Source organism: Brachionichthys hirsutus, unplaced genomic scaffold, assembly GCF_040956055.1.
Source record: "Brachionichthys hirsutus isolate HB-005 unplaced genomic scaffold, CSIRO-AGI_Bhir_v1 contig_903, whole genome shotgun sequence".
Classification (NCBI taxonomy): Eukaryota; Metazoa; Chordata; class Actinopteri; order Lophiiformes; family Brachionichthyidae; genus Brachionichthys; species Brachionichthys hirsutus.
In genome coordinates this window covers 1-5,000 of record NW_027181512.1, presented here as the reverse complement: position 1 = coordinate 5,000, position 5,000 = coordinate 1, and the positions used below count along the sequence as shown (strand labels likewise).

Below are 5,000 nucleotides of genomic sequence, written 5' to 3'. Positions count from 1 at the left end.
CAGATAAACAATTGAGATTAATAATCTCTTTTACAATGGCGACCTGGCCAAGCATGGATTACGCCAGAGTGAAATGAGGTGTGTCATGAAAGGAACGTTGATTGAGGTGATTGACAGCAGGTGCGTTCTGCCATTGATCGGGTATCAGGCGGTGGGTGAGGCCTGAACATAATTAATAAAAGATGAGAAACGTTTCTGCACAACAAAACACAAAACGAAAACCATCAGGACAAGCAACAATCCTTGAGTTGTGAGACTCGAGCAAATGGTGATGGATGGATCAACAGCCAAAAAAGATCTCCCCGTCGGGGAATCGAACCCCGGTCTTCCGCGTGACAGGCGGAGATACTGTCCACTATACTAACGAGGAAGACGCAAGCTCAAGAGGTGACGTCAGTTAAACACACAGCGGTCCGGCGGTTTTGGACAGTTATCTTTATATATTGTTCCTTCAGCTGCCGTTTTCGTCTACGGCCATACCACTCTGAACACGCCCGATCTCGTCCGATCTCGGAAGCTAAGCAGGGTCGGGCCTGGTTAGTACTTGGATGGGAGACCGCCTGGGAATACCAGGTGCCGTAAGCTTTTTATCTTCCCTGAGGCAGAGGGCAAACCATATGGAATCTTTTCATCCAAAAGTCGGAAAATATAGAATAGATGGTTGTCATTTTGAAGAGTTGTGATCGATGGCTTTTCTTGAGCTGTTGATTGATTTCAAAGGCTCATTTTTCATTTTTTCGCCATTGACTGTTATGGACAGAAGCATTTTTGTATTTTTATTTTACCAGATAAACAATTGAGATTAATAATCTCTTTTACAATGGCGACCTGGCCAAGCATGGATTACGCCAGAGTGAAATGAGGTGTGTCATGAAAGGAACGTTGATTGAGGTGATTGACAGCAGGTGCGTTCTGCCATTGATCGGGTATCAGGGGGTGGGTGAGGCCTGAACATAATTAATAAAAGATGAGAAACGTTTCTGCACAACAAAACACAAAACGAAAACCATCAGGACAAGCAACAATCCTTGAGTTGTGAGACTCGAGCAAATGGTGATGGATGGATCAACAGCCAAAAAAGATCTCCCCGTCGGGGAATCGAACCCCGGTCTTCCGCGTGACAGGCGGAGATGCTGTCCACTATACTAACGAGGAAGACGCAAGCTCAAGAGGTGACGTCAGTTAAACACACAGCGGTCCGGCGGTTTTGGACAGTTATCTTTATATATTGTTCCTTCAGCTGCCGTTTTCGTCTACGGCCATACCACTCTGAACACGCCCGATCTCGGAAGCTAAGCAGGGTCGGGCCTGGTTAGTACTTGGATGGGAGACCGCCTGGGAATACCAGGTGCCGTAAGCTTTTTATCTTCCCTGAGGCAGAGGGCAAACCATATGGAATCTTTTCATCCAAAAGTCGGAAAATATAGAATAGATGGTTGTCATTTTGAAGAGTTGTGATCGATGGCTTTTCTTGAGCTGTTGATTGATTTCAAAGGCTCATTCTTCATTTTTTCGCCATTGACTGTTATGGACAGAAGCATTTTTGTATTTTTATTTTACCAGATAAACAATTGAGATTAATAATCTCTTTTACAATGGCGACCTGGCCAAGCATGGATTACGCCAGAGTGAAATGAGGTGTGTCATGAAAGGAACGTTGATTGAGGTGATTGACAGCAGGTGCGTTCTGCCATTGATCGGGTATCAGGGGGTGGGTGAGGCCTGAACATAATTAATAAAAGATGAGAAACGTTTCTGCACAACAAAACACAAAACGAAAACCATCAGGACAAGCAACAATCCTTGAGTTGTGAGACTCGAGCAAATGGTGATGGATGGATCAACAGCCAAAAAAGATCTCCCCATCGGGGAATCGAACCCCGGTCTTCCGCGTGACAGGCGGAGATACTGTCCACTATACTAACGAGGAAGACGCAAGCTCAAGAGGTGACGTCAGTTAAACACACAGCGGTCCGGCGGTTTTGGACAGTTATCTTTATATATTGTTCCTTCAGCTGCCGTTTTCGTCTACGGCCATACCACTCTGAACACGCCCGATCTCGTCCGATCTCGGAAGCTAAGCAGGGTCGGGCCTGGTTAGTACTTGGATGGGAGACCGCCTGGGAATACCAGGTGCCGTAAGCTTTTTATCTTCCCTGAGGCAGAGGGCAAACTATATGGAATCTTTTCATCCAAAAGTCGGAAAATATAGAATAGATGGTTGTCATTTTGAAGAGTTGTGATCGATGGCTTTTCTTGAGCTGTTGATTGATTTCAAAGGCTCATTTTTCATTTTTTCGCCATTGACTGTTATGGACAGAAGCATTTTTGTATTTTTATTTTACCAGATAAACAATTGAGATTAATAATCTCTTTTACAATGGCGACCTGGCCAAGCATGGATTACGCCAGAGTGAAATGAGGTGTGTCATGAAAGGAACGTTGATTGAGGTGATTGACAGCAGGTGCGTTCTGCCATTGATCGGGTATCAGGCGGTGGGTGAGGCCTGAACATAATTAATAAAAGATGAGAAACGTTTCTGCACAACAAAACACAAAACGAAAACCATCAGGACAAGCAACAATCCTTGAGTTGTGAGACTCGAGCAAATGGTGATGGATGGATCAACAGCCAAAAAAGATCTCCCCGTCGGGGAATCGAACCCCGGTCTTCCGCGTGACAGGCGGAGATACTGTCCACTATACTAACGAGGAAGACGCAAGCTCAAGAGGTGACGTCAGTTAAACACACAGCGGTCCGGCGGTTTTGGACAGTTATCTTTATATATTGTTCCTTCAGCTGCCGTTTTCGTCTACGGCCATACCACTCTGAACACGCCCGATCTCGTCCGATCTCGGAAGCTAAGCAGGGTCGGGCCTGGTTAGTACTTGGATGGGAGACCGCCTGGGAATACCAGGTGCCGTAAGCTTTTTATCTTCCCTGAGGCAGAGGGCAAACCATATGGAATCTTTTCATCCAAAAGTCGGAAAATATAGAATAGATGGTTGTCATTTTGAAGAGTTGTGATCGATGGCTTTTCTTGAGCTGTTGATTGATTTCAAAGGCTCATTTTTCATTTTTTCGCCATTGACTGTTATGGACAGAAGCATTTTTGTATTTTTATTTTACCAGATAAACAATTGAGATTAATAATCTCTTTTACAATGGCGACCTGGCCAAGCATGGATTACGCCAGAGTGAAATGAGGTGTGTCATGAAAGGAACGTTGATTGAGGTGATTGACAGCAGGTGCGTTCTGCCATTGATCGGGTATCAGGGGGTGGGTGAGGCCTGAACATAATTAATAAAAGATGAGAAACGTTTCTGCACAACAAAACACAAAACGAAAACCATCAGGACAAGCAACAATCCTTGAGTTGTGAGACTCGAGCAAATGGTGATGGATGGATCAACAGCCAAAAAAGATCTCCCCGTCGGGGAATCGAACCCCGGTCTTCCGCGTGACAGGCGGAGATGCTGTCCACTATACTAACGAGGAAGACGCAAGCTCAAGAGGTGACGTCAGTTAAACACACAGCGGTCCGGCGGTTTTGGACAGTTATCTTTATATATTGTTCCTTCAGCTGCCGTTTTCGTCTACGGCCATACCACTCTGAACACGCCCGATCTCGTCCGATCTCGGAAGCTAGGCAGGGTCGGGCCTGGTTAGTACTTGGATGGGAGACCGCCTGGGAATACCAGGTGCCGTAAGCTTTTTATCTTCCCTGAGGCAGAGGGCAAACCATATGGAATCTTTTCATCCAAAAGTCGGAAAATATAGAATAGATGGTTGTCATTTTGAAGAGTTGTGATCGATGGCTTTTCTTGAGCTGTTGATTGATTTCAAAGGCTCATTCTTCATTTTTTCGCCATTGACTGTTATGGACAGAAGCATTTTTGTATTTTTATTTTACCAGATAAACAATTGAGATTAATAATCTCTTTTACAATGGCGACCTGGCCAAGCATGGATTACGCCAGAGTGAAATGAGGTGTGTCATGAAAGGAACGTTGATTGAGGTGATTGACAGCAGGTGCGTTCTGCCATTGATCAGGTATCAGGCGGTGGGTGAGGCCTGAACATAATTAATAAAAGATGAGAAACGTTTCTGCACAACAAAACACAAAACGAAAACCATCAGGACAAGCAACAATCCTTGAGTTGTGAGACTCGAGCAAATGGTGATGGATGGATCAACAGCCAAAAAAGATCTCCCCGTCGGGGAATCGAACCCCGGTCTTCCGCGTGACAGGCGGAGATGCTGTCCACTATACTAACGAGGAAGACGCAAGCTCAAGAGGTGACGTCAGTTAAACACACAGCGGTCCGGCGGTTTTGGACAGTTATCTTTATATATTGTTCCTTCAGCTGCCGTTTTCGTCTACGGCCATACCACTCTGAACACGCCCGATCTCGTCCGATCTCGGAAGCTAAGCAGGGTCGGGCCTGGTTAGTACTTGGATGGGAGACCGCCTGGGAATACCAGGTGCCGTAAGCTTTTTATCTTCCCTGAGGCAGAGGGCAAACTATATGGAATCTTTTCATCCAAAAGTCGGAAAATATAGAATAGATGGTTGTCATTTTGAAGAGTTGTGATCGATGGCTTTTCTTGAGCTGTTGATTGATTTCAAAGGCTCATTTTTCATTTTTTCGCCATTGACTGTTATGGACAGAAGCATTTTTGTATTTTTATTTTACCAGATAAACAATTGAGATTAATAATCTCTTTTACAATGGCGACCTGGCCAAGCATGGATTACGCCAGAGTGAAATGAGGTGTGTCATGAAAGGAACGTTGATTGAAGTGATTGACAGCAGGTGCGTTCTGCCATTGATCGGGTATCAGGCGGTGGGTGAGGCCTGAACATAATTAATAAAAGATGAGAAACGTTTCTGCACAACAAAACACAAAACGAAAACCATCAGGACAAGCAACAATCCTTGAGTTGTGAGACTCGAGCAAATGGTGATGGATGGATCAACAGCCGAAAAAGATCT

The 5,000-nt window shown here is 45.0% G+C and overlaps 11 non-coding genes and 1 pseudogene across 11 annotated transcripts; 6 read left to right on the top strand and 6 right to left on the bottom strand.

Moving 5' to 3' along the window:
* Window positions 1-298: 298 nt before the first annotated feature.
* trnad-guc (transfer RNA aspartic acid (anticodon GUC)) lies at window positions 299-370 on the bottom strand. Its single transcript has one exon. It is a non-coding gene; the product is annotated as a tRNA-Asp (tRNA).
* Window positions 371-466: 96 nt separating this feature from the next.
* On the top strand, window positions 467-585 carry LOC137917513 (5S ribosomal RNA). Its single transcript, XR_011106662.1, has one exon. It is a non-coding gene; the product is annotated as a 5S ribosomal RNA (ribosomal RNA).
* A 498-nt stretch (window positions 586-1,083) lies between these two features.
* Window positions 1,084-1,155, bottom strand: trnad-guc (transfer RNA aspartic acid (anticodon GUC)). The gene has a single exon. It is a non-coding gene; the product is annotated as a tRNA-Asp (tRNA).
* Window positions 1,156-1,251: 96 nt separating this feature from the next.
* Window positions 1,252-1,360, top strand: LOC137917510 (5S ribosomal RNA; annotated as a pseudogene).
* A 498-nt stretch (window positions 1,361-1,858) lies between these two features.
* Window positions 1,859-1,930, bottom strand: trnad-guc (transfer RNA aspartic acid (anticodon GUC)). The gene has a single exon. It is a non-coding gene; the product is annotated as a tRNA-Asp (tRNA).
* A 96-nt stretch (window positions 1,931-2,026) lies between these two features.
* On the top strand, window positions 2,027-2,145 carry LOC137917512 (5S ribosomal RNA). Its single transcript, XR_011106661.1, has one exon. It is a non-coding gene; the product is annotated as a 5S ribosomal RNA (ribosomal RNA).
* A 498-nt stretch (window positions 2,146-2,643) lies between these two features.
* trnad-guc (transfer RNA aspartic acid (anticodon GUC)) lies at window positions 2,644-2,715 on the bottom strand. The gene has a single exon. It is a non-coding gene; the product is annotated as a tRNA-Asp (tRNA).
* A 96-nt stretch (window positions 2,716-2,811) lies between these two features.
* On the top strand, window positions 2,812-2,930 carry LOC137917511 (5S ribosomal RNA). The gene has a single exon (XR_011106660.1). It is a non-coding gene; the product is annotated as a 5S ribosomal RNA (ribosomal RNA).
* Window positions 2,931-3,428: 498 nt separating this feature from the next.
* On the bottom strand, window positions 3,429-3,500 carry trnad-guc (transfer RNA aspartic acid (anticodon GUC)). The gene has a single exon. It is a non-coding gene; the product is annotated as a tRNA-Asp (tRNA).
* Window positions 3,501-3,596: 96 nt separating this feature from the next.
* On the top strand, window positions 3,597-3,715 carry LOC137917514 (5S ribosomal RNA). The gene has a single exon (XR_011106663.1). It is a non-coding gene; the product is annotated as a 5S ribosomal RNA (ribosomal RNA).
* Window positions 3,716-4,213: 498 nt separating this feature from the next.
* trnad-guc (transfer RNA aspartic acid (anticodon GUC)) lies at window positions 4,214-4,285 on the bottom strand. Its single transcript has one exon. It is a non-coding gene; the product is annotated as a tRNA-Asp (tRNA).
* A 96-nt stretch (window positions 4,286-4,381) lies between these two features.
* Window positions 4,382-4,500, top strand: LOC137917509 (5S ribosomal RNA). Its single transcript, XR_011106659.1, has one exon. It is a non-coding gene; the product is annotated as a 5S ribosomal RNA (ribosomal RNA).
* The last annotated feature ends 500 nt before the right edge of the window (window positions 4,501-5,000 follow it).